Source organism: Rosa chinensis, chromosome 7, assembly GCF_002994745.2.
Source record: "Rosa chinensis cultivar Old Blush chromosome 7, RchiOBHm-V2, whole genome shotgun sequence".
NCBI classification, from domain to species: Eukaryota; Viridiplantae; Streptophyta; class Magnoliopsida; order Rosales; family Rosaceae; genus Rosa; species Rosa chinensis.
The window spans coordinates 3,918,738-3,937,456 of record NC_037094.1 but is presented as its reverse complement, the minus strand read 5'-3'; the positions used below and the strand labels follow the sequence as shown (position 1 = coordinate 3,937,456).

Below are 18,719 nucleotides of genomic sequence, written 5' to 3'. Positions count from 1 at the left end.
GCAACCACATAAGATTAAAATACAAAAGTTATCTATAACGCAAATTTAATTAAACAAACTCACATAAGCAACTTAGAATCACAATTATAGAATTCGAAAACTTTATTTAAACATAGAAATTGGGCTTAAACTTTGCCCTAAACATTATTGTTAACTAGAAACAAGTTCATACGAAATCAAACAAGGAAACCAAAAAGGTTACAAGGAAAAGGAACGAATTACACCGTGAGTGGAGATGGAGATGGAGAGCTAGATGGTTGGATCTTGAATCTTGGAAGCAAGCCTTCAAGGTGGATGATGGAGGATATGATCTTCACGGCTCCTTCTTCTTCTTCCTCTCCTTGCTTGAAAATGCAGAAACTTAAAACTAGAGAATGGAGAAGGAAAATGGAAAGGAAATGGAGAGACAAAGAAGATGAAATGGATGAAGGAATTGGTGACTAAGGAAAATGGAGAGGAAATGGTGAGACAAGAAGATGAAATGGATGAAGGAATTGGTGACTAAGGAAAATGGAGAGGAAATGGTGAGACAAGAAGATGAAATGGATGAAGGAATGTTTTTTAGAATGAGAGGAGAAGGTGTTTATATAGGGAAGAAAAAGAAGAGTGAAATGATGAGTGGAAGAAAAATAATGAAAGTGGAGTATGAGAGTGGTTTGTAAAATATGTAAAAGATGAGGTAATGATGAAAGCAAAGCATGAAGGTGAAGAAATGTGGAAGTGATGATGATCTTTTAGGGTAGAAAAAATGTATCCAAGGAAAAAGAAATGCTTTCTTCATATGGGTGGGAAACATGAATATGTGGTGTTGAGCTGTTTTCAGGTCAGTTTCTTCCCCTTTATTCCTTCAATTATTTCTCCATCAACACTTCAGAATGAGCCTTCGACTTCTTCATAAAAAATGTTCCACTATGAGTGTAGATCATCCTGACAAATTTTCAGAGCTTTATTCCATGTGGTTGGGCCGGAAATGCTGCTGGACCTCTTACAGGTCCAGTTTTCCGGTTTTACTTCTGTAGAAAATTGGGCTGATTGTTTGAAGGCCTTCCACTCATATTTTTCTCTGGCACTCTTCATAAGAAATGATCATTTGGGTGTCTAGAATGGATCTGGAGAGTTTCAGCTCATTTCGAGTTCATTTGGTCAGGTGGCCGCTCCTTCTTCCTTGCTTGGCTCTGATTCTCCTAGCCGGAGTAAGAAAATATTCAAGGTTGACTTTTTAGTGCATTTTCATTCTTCTCCATCATTTCTAGGTAATTATGGACGTAACACTCATTTCTTCTTCATCTACTCCAATGTACCTAAAATTAGAAATTAAGTTAAAAATCGATTCGTTAAGGAATAACTAAGCAAAATGTGAGGAATTAACATTTAAAATATCACATTAAAATGCGCCTATCAAACCTATCCTTCCTTTCACAGTTGGCGCAGCCACTGCCCACTCTCTATGGCTAATTCTTGAACGCCGTTTTGCTGCTGTAACGCGCTCTCATGTACTTCAACTCAAACGCCGAATCCAAACAATTCGCAAGGGCTCTCTATCCATCTCAGAATTCCTTCAACAAATCAAAGCCGTTTCTGATGCTCTTGCTGCTGCCGGCGAACCCTTGGAGGATGCCGATCTCGTTGCTCATATCCTGCATGGACTCACACCTGATTATGAGTCATTCACAACCTCTATTCGCGTCAGATCCGAGCCAGTCACTCCAGATGAGCTTCATGGACTTTTAGCAAGTCAAGAAATAGAGCTGGAACACCAGGCGTCCCAACAACCTCTTGTCCAACCCCTACCACAGGCTCAAGCCTTTGCTGCCAGCACCAACAGACCCAGAAATCAGACTCGTACCCATGCTCGCTTAAACACTTATCCTCGTTTCTCAAGTCCATCTCCCCTTCGTCATCCTCTCCCCCACTTCAACCCTCCACTTCTTCCCAACCCTCCTGCTCCCCACAACCTAACTCGCCCAAGACCTCGCTGCCAAATCTGTGGCATGCTCAATCACACTGCTTTGGATTGCTACAATCGCTGGAATCGCTCATATCAAGGTCGTGTCCCACCTGCTCGACTAGCTGCCATGGCCACACCATCACGTCGTCCACGCCCTACTACACCACCTTACTTCAATCGTTTCACTGAGTCTCTCCATCATGAAGATCCCACTGAATCCCTCTGGTACATTGACAGTGGTGCTACAAACCACATTACCTCTGATCTCGCCAACCTCAACATTCACAATGAGTACTCGGGTCCTGATCAAGTTTCTGTTGCTAATGGCCAAGGTTTGCCGATTATTCATACTGGTTCCTCTGTTGTCTCTCCTCTTATGTCTACATCTCAATTTCATCTACATGATGTCTTACATGTTCCTCAAATTTCTCACAATCTATTGTCAGCTCATCGCTTTCTTTCTGATAATGATTGCAAACTCATTCTAACTCCTACTTCTTGTACTGTCAAGGATCTTCCGTCGGGGAAAGTTCTTTTTCACGGGCCATGTAATGGTAGTCTCTTCCCCATCCGCCTCAAGAAGTCTTTACCTCAGTCGTCAACACAGCCATCCACTCCATCAGTTTTGTTCACATCTGCATCCTCCACCACTTGGCACAAGCGTCTCGGTCATCCCTCCCCTCAAGCTCTTCGTCGTCTTGTCTCGCATCATCAGTTAAATGTTTTATGTTCTAGTAGTCCTCCACCTTTGTGTTCAGATTGTCAATTAGGCAGGCGCTCCAAACTTCCTTTTGTAAACTCATCTTGTACTACCACTGCACCTTTGCAGATCATCCATTCTGATGTTTGGGGCCCGACCTCCATTTTATCTGTTAGTGGATTTAAGTATTATGTTCTCTTTATTGACGACTGGTCTCGCTTCACCTGGTTGTTTCCTTTGCATTGCAAATCTGAAGTTTTCCACTCTTTTCAAAAATTCAAACTGCTTGTTGAAAATCAATTTGATACAAAAATCAAATCTTTACGGTGTGACAATGGTGGTGAATACACTAGTGCTGTTTTTCAATCTTTTTTGTCTAACAATGGCATTGCTCAACAATTCTCATGCCCACACACACCAGAACAAAATGGAATGGCAGAGAGAAAACACCGACATTTAATTGAACTAACTCGAACTCTATTTGCGCAGTCTTCGCTGCCATTCAAATACTGGGTTGAGATTGTTCAAACATCAGTTTATTTAATCAATAGGTTGCCTTCCTCCTCCCTGCATTTCATCTCTCCTTTTGAACAATTATTCAACACTGCACCAGACTACAATTTTTTACGAGCATATGGGTGTTTGTGTTTTCCTTGGTTAAAACCATATGCTGCTCATAAGCTTGATTTTCGGAGTCGCAAGTGTGTTTTTCTTGGTTATAGTCTTTATCAAAAAGGCTATAGGTGCTTAGACCCCACAAATGGAAGAGTTTATGTGTCTCGACATGTCATATTTGATGAAAACACTTTTCCATTCAAAGAGAAACTCTCTGCCCCACAACCTGCCAACCCACCTCCAATCCCATCCTATCCTATCCTATTACCTTTGCCTCCCTTTTTATCGGAACCCACACCTAATATAATTCAGCCGACCACTCCCACCAATCCTACTTTATCCCTATCTCCACCACCTTCACCCTCCCCCATACAAACCCCTCCCACTACACAACTCACTCCCCCTCCGCATCCTCCTCCTCCCACGAGATCAAGGCACCTTTGTACATGAACTAAACAGGCACATATATACAAAAAGCTCTTCTGTCATTTTCTTTTAATCATAAACTCCCATTGTGCCTGCCTTTGAATCCTAAGAATGGGCAGAAATTCAGGAACAAAAATCGGTTTACTATTGTGCTGGTGAAATTGTTTACATGTGGTTTAATTGCTTCATGGTTGTTCTTTGTTTCCAGTGGGACTGAAGTATGTCTATTGATTTTCAAAAGCTTTGATGTTTTGCTAGGAGAGATTAGGCTCTTCTTTTACAAGGTTTCATGATTCTGCTTCTGAACATATAAACCACTGTTGCATATCATAATTATAGAATCATCTCAATGAAAATGCTTGATTTTGTGCCACCTTAAATAGGATTTAGAGGTTGAAGTAGATTATGATATTCATTGTCTATTCTTACAATTCTAGAAGATTTGTGAGGATCATGATATAACTGGATATGGCACATCTCTTATATTGTTGTTGGCTACGGAATCTTATTCTGTTAAGGTAGGATTACTGTTTTGTTATGATTATTTAGTTGAGATTTGATATGCAGGGATTTCTCTTACAACAACTTCACTTGGGAAAGCTCAACCTCACTTCCTACCTAATGTGATAGAGGGAGTGTGTGAGTATGATATATGCTATACATATCTTTCTCTTAAAACTTAGCCAATTACTTTGTAGAGTGTGATAAAGACTGCATTGCAGAAAAGCATGAACTACATTCAAGAAAATTTGCTTCTCCATACCCTCCAGATATAAAAGTAAAAGTATGAATTAAATTATTATGTCTAGAATGTCATTCAGTACCCTTTGCACTCCTTGCTGTTTCTTCCACTTTTATTTTATCACTGGAATGGGCACATTGACATGTAGGTGAAGCTTACAACTTGAATTCATTTACCGAGTTCTTTTTTTTTAGATTTTGTTAGATATATGCAGACAAATTCTTTTTATTACAGATGAAAAGTATAAATTTTGCGGGGGAAGAGTCATAAAGCAAAACATATGAATGAGGTTTAACATAATATTATAGTGCCACCAAAAAACTCAATGACTTTACTTCAACAAAAAATACAGTATATGGTATTCATCATTCATGAAATCGCTCAATGTATGTGAACTCTACATAAAGAAAAATTCTAACGGCAATTGACATACCACAGAAATAGCTTTTTATTAGATGTCTTTTTATAAACTGTACTAATTATTCCTCTATGCTAACCGGAACCTACATGTATTTCTTTGACTTTTGTTTTAGATGAATTCCAGTTATGGTAATGTACAGCTTGGTCTCATACCCTTAGTTTATAATTTTGTAGTGGTATTCAATCAATTCAAGGTAGTTCTGCTGTTTAATATAAAGTTGCAGAAATTGAAGAAAGCAATGCTTTAGCTCTTGCTCTTGCTATATTTCCACATTGTACGATCAAATGCTTGGGATCGAGAAAACTTTGCCAAATGTGAATTGTGGAATTTGATGATCATCGACTATTTTGCCTTGCAGGGACTGAACCACAATCTGGATCAATTTTGAGTGATATTGGTGGGTGTAGATACCTCTACTAGCAAGACTGGTTTGATATCTCACCAAGCATAAGTAACACACTCTTTGGGACACCCACAAGCCATGGTGAGGCCCAACCGCTACTTGCATCTCGTAGCCCTATGTTCAAGATACGCTACGGTATCCGGAAGTCACAAATCCGTCGCCGGGAAGCCACCTTTCCTGCCTCGCCAAGTTGCCTCCACAATATGCTTTTCTAGACTAGAATAGTAACTTTGAGTCCCACATCTAAGAAAATGTAAATGAGGGAGCCTCCGTCCCCTATAAAAGGAATGCCTCCTCCCACTTAAACACAATCCCATTACATCTCTTGTAATCTTGTTAGGCAGCAAGGCTCGACACACTAGTACACATTCAAGTGGACGTAGTTTCCCGCAAGGCGGGAGACGAACCACTATACATCTCGTGTCACTCTCTCTCTCTCTCTCTCTCTCTAAAGCTAACTAGAGAACCGCTCAATCTTTAACGTTAACATTGGCGCCGTCTGTGGGAAGCCGACACATTGGCTTCGTCACCTACCATGAGCTAAGTCTGCTTAGCGGAACTCAAAGAAATTCTTCCCTCCTTCTTTGAGCCATTTCAAATTCATTGGTCACCCGTTTCTCATTAGTCATTCTTGGGTCTTCATTGGTTTCCAGTGAGTTTATGTTTGAATTTATGCTTCTTGGCGGTAACTTTTGCCAAAGCATGATCAACATCACTCCAGCGGTACAACCAGAGCAAAATTTGCATCTTAAAGGGCTGGTCAAGGTTGGTCAACGCCGGAGATGGTCTGTCAACGCTGTCAAAGTGTTGGTCACACTTGGTCAACGCTGGAAATGAAAAAAGTCACCGCTGGCCATCAAAAAAAGAAAAAAAATTTCTACTTTACTCTGGACACCCAAGAATTTGCTTTTGGCACCCAGCCTTCTTCGATTACATCCAACAACCAAGCATCCGCTAAGCTTCATCAGCGGCAAAATTCCTCCGCTAAGCCTCATCAGCGGCACCGGCAAACTTTCTCCTAGAATCGGCGTTCAAATCACCCTGCTTCGTCGTTGATCACCACTCTTTAATGTTCACCTCCCTCGCTGCCCGCACTTCGGCGGCCGCTGCACTTCATTTGATCAAACCAAACTTGAGGTCATCTCAGTTGATCAACCAGCCCCAGCTATCCGTGCAGGTCTCCAGCCCAGAGTTCCGCTAGCCACATCACCGCTGGCCACATCACCGCTGGGCTTCACCGCTAGGAGTCACAGTTGACCAAACCTCCTCTACCGCCAGTAAAGCTCCTCTCCACCGAGCTTCACCGCTGGCCAAGGCTCCGCCGAGCTTCTTCCGCTAGCAACCTCCGCCAGCCACAACGCCGCTAGGAGCAACCGCTAACCAAAGCTCCGCTCCGCCGGGCTTCACCGCTCCGCTAGAATACCGCTGGCAAAGCTTACTCCGCTGCACAGCTCTCCGCAGGCAAAGCTCCGCTGAACTCCAAGCCCCACCTTTGTGCCGTCGTGCAAAGCTCCGCCGAACTCCAACAATTTGTCCAGTTCTGCTTCTCCTTGTCGCTCCGCCAAGCATCACTAACGGCCAAAGCTCTACCAGCCATCGCTAGCAGGTTGCAACACCGCCAGGTTGCAACACCGCCAATCTCCAGCAGAAACTCATCCAACATCCGTTGAGCAAATACCCGCAAACCGCTAGGTACAGCTCCGCCAGCACCAGCGGTAACCAGCCCCTCTAGCCTTAGTTGCTCCAGCAACAACCAGCGGTAGTTAGCGATGAGTCAGACACCAAAACTTGCAAATTTCCCTCCCCAATTGATGTTTGAAACTGTCACGCCCCCAAATCCAAGGCCAATATTGTACTGAAATATGGCTCGTGAATTTGTGACGTGAGTCAAAACAAATAAAATTTTCTTCTTGAACAAAATCAATAGGAAGTAAAAGAAATTATATACATGTTTGAATAGTACTTTTATTAGAAAACAAATATCGGTAATATATTTACATAACCAAAGTTAAGCAAAATTCGAATCAGTACAGGTATTCACTAGAAATAGTAGTAGAAAAATATTATTTTATCTAGTAGGTTCATCCCGTTTCCCAAGTATCTACTCAATACCTGAAAACAAGAAGGTGTAGCATCATGAGCAACACAAGCCCAGTAAGTACACAACTTACATTCTTATATTAATGTGTCTTATAAGAAATCAAACTTGAACAACCAAGTTAAAATGTACCAAGAACTATTTAAGTTCATACGAATTCTTAAATATGTATATGTATACACACAATACACACACACACATATATACAAATATATTCATTCGTGTGAATGGTTTGGTAATAAATCACATAGTCACATCTTCTTATCAAACCAACAAATATTGTAGCATTAATATGTGAAATAAACTTTAAGCAATACATGCTTGATTCTCTTTTCACTTAGCACCATAACTGTAATAACCCGAAAATTAGTGCCAACTATAGAACACTATATTATTAACTATATTCGAAAAATCTTGTTATTGAGCTCAAGACTCTCATCTATGTTATTGTTTTTATGCATGTCATTTTAGTACTAATTACTGCCTTTTTTTTTTTACCTTAAGAAAGCACTAAAATTCTTTACTTATTAATTGGGTAAATGTGCATATGGATGTGTATGTGTACATACATATATATATATATATATATATATATATATATTTAGCAAGTGGATTTATGCTTTCTTTCTTTTTACTTTTTTTTAATTTTATTTTATCCTTTTAATTATTTAACCTAAATAGTAATTAGTCACTTACCTTATAATAATTTGCCACTTACTTATTTTATGCTTAATTCTAGCCTATTTAAGCATATGATCTGATCATACTTCTTACAAGCTTGAAGATCAAATGCAAAATTGATCAAACACTCCCTTAGTTGTAGAGAAAACTCAAGATTCCCACACAAATCATTTTTCTCTTTAGAAGCTCCCTTTGTTTTTCTTAAAGAAGTCCAAGCTTGAATTCAAGACCAAAATATTCACCTCACCCCTGATTTCCTTAAGTAAGTACATGATTACATTCCTATGTTCTTTTGTCTTTAAAATTTATCAAACTACATAATCAATGATAAGATGGAAAAGGATCTGCTTTGCTGCAAACCAGTATTTTCGTATATAACAAAATCTGTTTTGTCAAAACTAATTACAGTATTAAATTTCTCATCAAAATTTCTTCAAGTTAGGCTTTTGAATCACTAAAAAAGGTTAAGAAATGAAGAAGTTATGGCTAATCAAAGTTTTCAACTTTTAAACTTGCTGGAAATCTCATACAGCCATCACAACTTCAAAAATTCATATCTCCCTCATTTATTAACCATTTTCTACAAACTTTATATCAATTTGAAGCTTAGGACCTCTACTTGTGATCTGGAAAGTTTGAGAATTAATGGTAATTTTATACTGTACGTAATTACTTAGACATCAAAGGACAGTATCAAAAATATCGGTTTCTGCACTGTTATGGTTCTTCACCATTTCTGGACTATATCACTCTGATCTGGACTACATGACTTATTCCATTGGATTCCTTGTGAAAAAACCTTTGAAATGGTGTACTCATTTGACTAATTCGGACTTGTGATGGACAACATAACACATCTTGAAGTTTGATGACTCTAATTGGAGAAACATGAACATGGTTGATGAACTTCAATGGATTTGGACATAAGGACTGAAATACTAACTATAATATAATTTTGTTAAATTGTTTATAGTTACTTATTTAATGTTTGTGCTTTATTATTACCTATTTTACTTGATTTCAATTATGTATAAGTTTCTTTTTAATGTTTATACTAACTATAATTTCATTTTGTTAAATTGTTTATAGTTACTTATTTAATGTTTGTGCTTTATTATTAGCTATTTTACTTGATTTCAATTATGTATAAGCTTCTTTTTAATTATGTTGTTTGCTAGTAAATTTACTTATTTGTGATATACAATTATGTTATACATGTTTTCATATGAGATTATTCCTAAGTATATGTATCTATATGTGTGTGTACATATACATATATACGATCTATAATTCATAAAGATTGTATGTTGTGAATTTGATTATGTCTGAGAAGTACAATTGTGAAGCCGGGTGTTATCTACTACCCCGTGCTTAAGTGAATTACTGGTAAATGTGTTTTGGTGTTATGTGGATTCCCGTGCTTTGGTATTATGGACCCTAGTATGTGGATTTATGATTTGTTACCAGTCAACCTGGTTTTCTCATGTTTTGGGTATAGTACGTCGGACCCTAACACGTGGAATTGTGAGTTGTTACCAGTTAATCTGAAAATTCACTTAAAAGAGAAATGTACTTGTGTTATTTTGATCAAATATCAATCTATGATATATTTTTAATATGTGAAGGTGTTAGTAAAAAGAGAATCAAGCATGTATTGCTTTAATGTTATTTCACATATTAATGTTACAATATTTGTTGGTTGTGATCAGTATTTTGAATATGTGAAGGTGTTAGTAAAAAAGAGAATCGAGCATGCATTGCTTTAAGGTTATTTCACATACTAATGCTACAATATTTGTTGGTTTGATAAGAATATGTGACTATGTGATTTATTACCAAACCATTCACACGAATGAATATATTTGTATATATGTGTGTGTGTATTGTGTGTATATATATACATATTTAAGAATTCGTATGAACTTAAATGGTTCTTGGTACATTTTAACTTGGTTGTTCAGTTTTGATTTCTTATAAGACACATTAATATAAGAATGTAAGTTGTGTACTTATTGGGCTTGTGTTGCTCATGATGCTACACTTTCTTGTTTTCAGGTATTGAGTAGATGCTTGGGGAAACGGGATGAACCTACTAGATAAAATAATATTTTTCTACTATTATTTCTAGTAAATACCTGTACTGCTTCGAATTTTGCTTAACTTTGGTTTTGTAAATATATTACCGATATTAGTTTTCTAATAAAAGTACTATTCAAACATGTATATAATTTCTTTTACTTTCTATTGATTTATTCAAGAAGAAAATTTTATTTGTTTTGACTCACGACACAAATTCACGAGCCATATTTCAGTACAATATTGGCCTTGGATTTGGGGGCGTGACAATAACATATTGATAATATATATATCGCAGACAAATATTTGATCAAAATAATATAAGTACACTTCTCTTCTTAGTGAATTTTCGGATTAACTGGTAACAATTCATAAATCCACGTGCTAGGGTCCATAATACCAAAGCACGGGTAAGCCAGATTGACTAGTAACAATTCATAAATCCACATGCTAGGGTCCATAATACCAAAGCACGGGTAAGTCAGATTGACTGGTAACAATTCATAAATCCACATGCTAGGGTCCAACGTACTATACCAAAGCATGGGACAGCCGCAGCATACTAAGGACACTACCAAAGTATGTATACTCAAAGTAAGCAACATTCCTAAGAGTATAATAGTGCACTATCTGTAGGGACTAGGGCCCAACAATTCATAAATCATAAATCCACGTGCTAGGGTCCATAATACCAAAGCACGGATAAGCCAGATTGACTGGTAACAAATCATAAATCCACATGCTAGGGTCCAACGTACTATACCAAAGCATGGGACAGCCGCATCATACTAAGGACACTACCAAAGTATGTATATATACTCAAAGTAAGCAACCTTCCTAAGAGTATAATAGTGCACTATCTGTAGGGACTAGGGCCCAAGGCTAACTTCTCATAACACCAAAACACATTTACCAGTAATTCACTTAAGCACGGGGTAGTAGATAACGCCCGGCTTCACAATTGTACTTCTCAGACATAATCAAATTCACAAAATACAATCTTTATGAATTATAGATCGTAATATATGTATATGTACACACACATATAGATATATATACTTAGGAATAATCTCATATGAAAACATGTGTAACTTAATTGTATAACACAAATAAGTAAATTCATTAGCAAACAACATAATTAAAAAAAAGCTTATACATAATTGAAATCAAGTAAAATAGGTAATAATAAAGCACAAGCATTAAATAAGTAACTATAAACAAGCTTACATAAATATAACTGAAATTGTGTGGACAAATTAATATATATATATATATATATACATAATTACGTGTATATATTTATATATATAATTAAACTCGAAAGTAATTGTGGAATAAAATAAAGGTACTGCAAATTAAACTTGAAAGTAAATGTGCAATAAAATAAAGGTACTGCAAATTAAACTTGAAAGTAAATGTGCAATAAAATAAAGGTACTGCAAATTAAAAGTAGTAAGAGAATATTAGTTAGTAGTCAAAGAGTCAGTAGTCATTTTTCCATAGTATTGGAAATCTTAGTCCAAAGTGTCCATTCGTCAATCAATAATAATATACCGAGTACCGTCAACTTTCTGTTTTTATAACTTGTTCAATTCATGTCCGAAATAGTCAAGTGAGGACACCAAGTCATAGGATTTTTCATAAGGAATTCAATGGAATAAGTAATGTAGTCCAGATCAGAGTGATATAGTCCAGAAATGGTGAAGAACCATAATAGTGCAGAAACCGATATTTTTGATACTGTCCTTTGATGTCTAAGTAATTACGTACTGTGTATTTTACCATTACTTATAAAACTCTCCAGATCAGAAGTAGAGGTCCTAAGCTTCAAATTGATATAAAGTTTGTAGAAAATTGTTAAGAAATGAGGGAGATATGAATTTTTGAAGTTGTGATGGCTGTATGAGATTTCCAGCGAGTTTAAAAGTTGAAAACTTTGATTAGCCATAACTTCTTCATTTCTTAACCTTTTTTAGTGATTCAAAAGCCTAAACTGAAGAAATTTTGATGAGGAATTTGATACTGTAATTAGTTTTGACAAAACAGATTTTTTTATATACGAAAATACTGGTTTGCAGCAAAGCAGATCCTTTTCCATCTTATCATTGATTATGTAGTTTGATAAATCTTAAAGAAAAAAAAGAACATAAAAATGTATTCATGTACTTACTTAAGGAACTCAGAAGGTCTTGTGATCAAAATTTGGACTTCTTTCACAAAAAGGAAACTTCTTAAGAGAAAAAGGGTGAAGGATTTGTGTGAGGAACTTCTAGTTGGGTTTTCTCTTCAACTAAGGGAGTTTTTGATCAATTTTGCATTTGATCTTCAAGCTTGTAGGAAGTATGATCAGATCATATGCTTAAATAGGCTAGAATTAAGCATAAAATAAGTAAGTGACTAATTATTGTAAGGTAAGTGGCTAATCCACTAGTTAGGTTAAATGATTAAAAGGAAAAACTAAAAATTAAAAAGGTAATAAAAGAAAGAAAGCATAAATCCACTTGCTAAATATATATATATATATATATATATATATACATATATATATATATATATATGTATGTATGTACACACACACATCCATCCATATGCACATTTACCCAATTAGTAAGTAAAGAACTTTAGTGCTTTCTTAAGGTAAAAATCACAATAATTAGTACTAAAATGACATGCATCATTAAAAATAATATAGATGAGAGTTTTGAGCTCAATAACAAAGATTTTTTTAATATAGTTAATAATATAGTGTTCTATAGTTGGCACTAATTTTCGGGTTATTACAGAAACTGACCTCACTCCCGCTCTTCTTCCGATGACTTCGCTTCATAAGCAGTCAGATCAGTGATATTCACCGTTAAAAAAAAAAAATGCGCTGAGAATAAGAGTGAGGATTTTCTGCTCTCGGCACCCATATAGCTGCTATGGACACCTGAGTACTCATCAGGTTACCTTAACACCAAGTAGCACTCCTTCAGGCTTCAATTGCAGCAATCAGATAAGTTTTTTTTCCTGTTTAAGTCTCCAACTTATGCGAATAAGCTAAATCACAGATACTTTATATCTGAAGTTCAATGCTAAGCCTCTTGCTTTATATCTGTCTGATCCTTGCTCATACACACATGTTTAGTTAAAGCAACTGACTCCTAATTTATTGCCACATGTCAGAGGGAATGATACAATTGACATGCAAATCTGCTTATGCATAGGGCACGTATATATGTTGCTATTTATAAATACTTTTCATGTTTGAGTTGTCACTCATATGCAAATTCATGCATAGCCATAGCTTAATTGTGACATTGGCCGCATTATACATGGTGCGCCCTATGCTTATGTGTGTATATCACACAAACCAGTGCCTTAATTGTCAATCATACTACCAACACTAGTCACTGGTACACACACATATATATATATATATATATATATATATATATATGCATGTGCATAATATAAAAAGATGCATGTCACATAGCCACATGTCATGTCTCCTCATGTCATTTTATCTCCTAAACTCAATATGCCGTGAACAAAAATTGATCAGCTCTCACCTTTAGCTTCAAGATTTCTTGTACACTTTGTTTAAAATATCTTACCAAAGTATATATGCAAGCTATTAGTGTTGATTTTACATGCACATGTACTAATCACCCTGTTTTTGTTTCAAGGAGACATAATCACCAATCACATTTTCAAATTAGCGAAATCATCATCCATCTATTAAGTGGTACGTCTTAAAAGATGCACAACTTAAACCTTGCACTCAAACATCATCGTTGGTAATATAGTGATCAAGCAAGGGTCATTACCCGCTGAAGATTGTTTCTAAACTGCTAATCAAATGTCACAAACTACTATAAACTATGCTACTAAACAGTTAATAAAAATAAATTAATTAACTAACTTAGACTCAATGGAATTTTCTGAAACTTTTACAGGACACTAAAGACACATTTAACAATATGTATACAAAATTTCATAACAATTGGAGTTGATTTGCTATATGAAATAATTCACGTAAAACGGAACACGGAAAGCTAATCAAACAGAAACAGATTTGATAAGATTCTAAAACTATTAATAGAAACAAAGCTAAGAGTTCATTCTCTACCACCGAACACATTCATTCATATCAAAGCTCAGTTATGGAATTCTAAATCTCAATTGAATTTACCCGAAATTAACTCACAAGCTCGAGTTAACCCATTACCCTTTCTTAGTTCCTCGTTAAGTGAATACAAGCTCACCACTTAATCTATTTTCAAATATGCAACCTAGACACAAGCTCGCTAAGTTTAACATATCAAAATCATTAAGCAAGAAAAGGGTTTGGATAAATCTAGGGTCACAAGTACGTTGGTAGTCTTGCTAAACCTATGGTTTGAGCCACATGTAATTCGCGAAAACATTTTGCTACTCAATTGGAATGGACACAAGACATATACGAATCTAGTGTTACTCCTAGCATTAGAATCCTAACTTATTCATTTAGTTGCGCACCTAAGCAAATAAGTAAAGATTCATCTTGTAGACACGGTGAATCAAACACTCAATTGACAATATAGAAAACCAAAAACTGAATTATTAATATGAATTGAACATGTTCGGGGCTTTGAAATCGCCCCTAGCTACAAAATTATTTAGCTAGACATAGTTATGAAGAAAACACAAACTAGAAGAAAGGAAGAGGAAGAGATGATAGCTGGATGATGGCAGAAAGGGTGTCGTTCTTTCTCCTCTTGTGCGACAGACATAAGTCTAAACTAAATGTCTCTCTCTATCTTCTGCTCTCCCGTTCTGTTCTCCCCCATCTGGTTATCTCCCTCCCAATACTCTTCTCTCAATGTCCATTCCAGCCCTTCATTTTATAGAGCTCCTAGCACTAGTTATTGCAGCTGGAAATGTTTCTTTGTCAAAGATGGATGGCTGCAGCTTTGTCAAAACCGGTGTGCTGTAGTTGTTGTAAAGGAATGGTGGCTGCAACCTTGTCAAAATTGGTGGATATAGAGCTTCATATTTTCAAAAGTATTGTGCTGCAGCTGCAGTCAAATTTTGGTGTCTTGCAACTTTGCCAAGTTAGGTGTGCTGCCACTTCAGTTAAAGTATCAGATTCTCGGAATGTCTGACCTTGCTGTAATAATTCGGCCATAACGTTTTGTAGAAAAATGATATGGATGAACTGTTAAAAGTTCTGGAAACTAGACATCCAAGGCTTTCCAACCATATAAAGCTCACTTTCTCACTCGCTCTGAGCTGTTCTCAGTTTCATTTTGAAGTTGACTGATGTGCACAGGCAGATTTGCTGATTTGGCTTCTTTTCTTCTAATTTGCTCCATAACACCTACAAAACATAAAAATAAAGTAAATGACTCAAATAGATGGAAAACTAGCTAAGAAAACATGAAGAAATTAATATAGAATCATGTACATTTATGATCTTATCATTAAGGTGCTTCGCCAGAGCAATGGAGCGTCATGCTTGGACAACTCCAACATGATTTGGGTACTTGTATCAAATCCAATTCCAACTTGCTCAAAATCCGCATAAGATAAGTAGCTAGATCTTATCTTTTACACTCTTTCAATTTTGAACTAATGCCATGCCAATACCATGCTTTTACTACTTCTAAGCATGCTTATAGAATATCACACTTGATATATCTTTACATGCTTCCATAAACTTTTAATCATGCCTACAACATTTCGTAGATTTGGCAACACTTTCTAGACCTCACATGCTAGATATGCCATGCTTCGTATACCAATATCAAACGATTTCTAACCAAGTTTACAATAATACATAATGTTATTACCAACTTTACTACAAGTACATGCTATACATACGTGCCATGCTTCTATTTAATTCCAACCCAATTAAATAAACATGGGACACTCATACAAAATATTATTACTTGCTCTATTTGTTTGTCATGTTTCATACAAGTACAAACTTTACGAGTCTATGGTCACCGCCAGGCGGTAGGGCAGCGACTCATAATGACAGTGACCGCTACGCGGCATTGCAGTCAAGTTTCTCCTCCTAGAAATAGTAAAGGGACTAGTTAACACAGCCCACGGCAGCCATTGATCCGGCAGCTAACCCCGACGCTTGGGTACCAAAGATTGGGCTCGTTACCCAACACCCTCTACCCCGTGCAGCTCCCCCTCAACAAACAATTTACCGACCATCCGGAGGTCCGTCGTGGCTGGGGAGTGGGGGACTCCCTGGCGGGCCTACCAGGGGCCTACCAGAAAGGGCAAAAGCGTTCGCTCCGACTAATTCTAGATGGACGACGCACTCGCACTAATTATGCTTGATATACGGTACAAAGCTACGCTTTGGTATCAACCCGCAAGAACACCCTCCTTGACTGGGGACTTCGGGGACTTGTACATACAGCCCAGCATAATTAGCAACGGTCACGCTCATGCCTCAGGGCATCACCTTCGAGCTACCCGTTAAAGCCTCAGCGGCAATCCTCGAGCTCTCACGCTCTCGCCGCAGCGGTACCGCCGAGATGTAATGTTCTCGGCTCGGCGGCACCCACGAGCTTCCGCTCACGCCTTCGCGGCACCCCCGAGCTTTGCTCACGAGCTTACCACTCATGAGCTTTCCGCTCACCCCTTCGCGGCACCCTTGAGCTTCCGCTCACGAGCTTACCACTCATAAGCTTACCACTCAAGCCTTCGCGGCACTCTTGAGCTTCCGCTCACGAGCTTACCGCTCACGCCTTCGCGGCACCCACGAGCTTCCGCTCATGCCTTCCCGGCACCCCCGAGCTTTCCGCTCATGCCTTCCCGGCACCCCCGAGCTTCCGCTCATGCCTTCCCGGCAACCCACGAGTTCCCGCTCATGCCTTCCCAGCAACCCTTGAGCTTCCCGCTCATGCCTTCCCGGCAACCCCAAGCTTCCGCTCATGCCTTCCCCGACAACCCTTGAGCTTCCGCTCATGCCTTCCCAGCAACCCTTGAGTTCCCGCTCATGCCTTCCCGGCAACCCCGAGTTTTCCGCTCATGCCTGCCCAGCAATCCTCGAGCTTTACACTCATGTCTACTCGACACATCACACGTTAATGGAACATTGAATTCTTCTACCATTTGTCGCTTGCGACAAATTGAATTCTTTTCGCGTTCCATTAATACGGGACAACCAAACAAACATAAGCGTTCGCGTATTCATCATTCACGAATTACAAACGTTTACCTTCGCAGCGCTCGTGCAACTTACATTTATCATATGCAATCCATATGCTCACACGACCATACGCGTTCTCGAGTTTGTACTTCAAAATCGATCGTACTCGGCACCATTCGCGTGTATACATCAACATGTATCACGGACCCCATACGTTCATATATGCCAACGCATATCGATACAACTCACATTTGTTACCCAATGTAACGAGCATCCTACATATGCCTATTTTTTTTTTGTCTTTGTTTTGCAGGTTAATAAGTCCCTTCTTGCTTACGGAGTTCGGGGACTTGTAGGGGCTCCGTGCAGCCTGGTTACTTATGCTTGATGACTTCATGATTATAACTCCCCACCAAGAAGCTTATCTTATTTGGGGACTACGGGGACTTGTAGATACCTTTACTAGCAAGACTAGTTTGCTATCTCACCAAGCATAAGTAACACGCTCTTTGGGACACCCACAAGCCATGGTGAGGCCCAACCGCTACTTGCATCTCGTAGCCCTATGTTCAAGCTACGCTACGGTATCCGGAAGTCACAAATCCGTCGCCGGGAAGCCACCTTTCCGGCCTCGCCAAGTTGCCTCCACAATATGCTTTTCTAGACTAGAATAGTATCTTTGAGTCCCACATCTAAGAAAATGTAAATGAGGGAGCCTCCTTCCCCTATAAAAGGAATGTCTCCTCCCACTTAAACACAATCCCATTACATCTCTTGTAATCTTGTTAGGCCGCAAGGCTCGACACACTAGTACACATTCAAGTGGACGTACTTTCCAGCAAGGCGGGAGACGAACCACTATACATCTCGTGTCACTCTCTCTCTCTCCCTCTCTCTCTCTAAAGCTAACTAGAGAACCGCTCAATCTCTAACGTTAACAGTGGGATTTCAGGATGGGAATGATGCACTGAACCACAGTCTGGATTAAATTTGAATATGATTGGTGGAACTTTAGGTTGAGAATGATGAACAGTAAATCAAGGACTGAACCAAATCAGTTTTGGGAAATCCCTATGATTCCATTTTTGATTATATCAGATGTTTTTAACGTCTATTAAAATTGTGCTATCTATTACCCAAACCAGTGTCATTTCTTTATGGAATAATGGCCATCATGTTTCTCTATCTAAATATTTTAGCTTTTGATTAATTCGTGTAGTGAGTTTAGCCTTCACATTTGTGCTTCTCGATAGTTCAGGCAAAAAACATACCCGCAGCATCGCGTGGGCTTCATACCTAGTATTAGCTGTTGCTAACAGAATATAAAGATGAAGTGATATTATCTATTCATTTGTACTACAGGTTATTTCAGGTGTCTTGGACATTCTAATGTTCAGATTCCTCCATTTGTTTAGATAGATCTTTTTCAGATCATTCTAGCTCAAGCATTGAGTATAGGTTATCTAAATTCATG

General features: G+C 38.1%; 1 long non-coding RNA gene across 1 annotated transcript; it reads right to left on the bottom strand.

Annotated features, from left to right (window-relative positions):
• Window positions 1-7,204: 7,204 nt before the first annotated feature.
• LOC121050463 lies at window positions 7,205-14,639 on the bottom strand. The gene is made up of 2 exons (XR_005803073.1): window positions 12,902-14,639; window positions 7,205-7,367 (listed from the first exon to the last, which is right to left on the bottom strand). It is a non-coding gene; the product is annotated as an uncharacterized LOC121050463 (long non-coding RNA).
• Window positions 14,640-18,719: the final 4,080 nt, after the last annotated feature.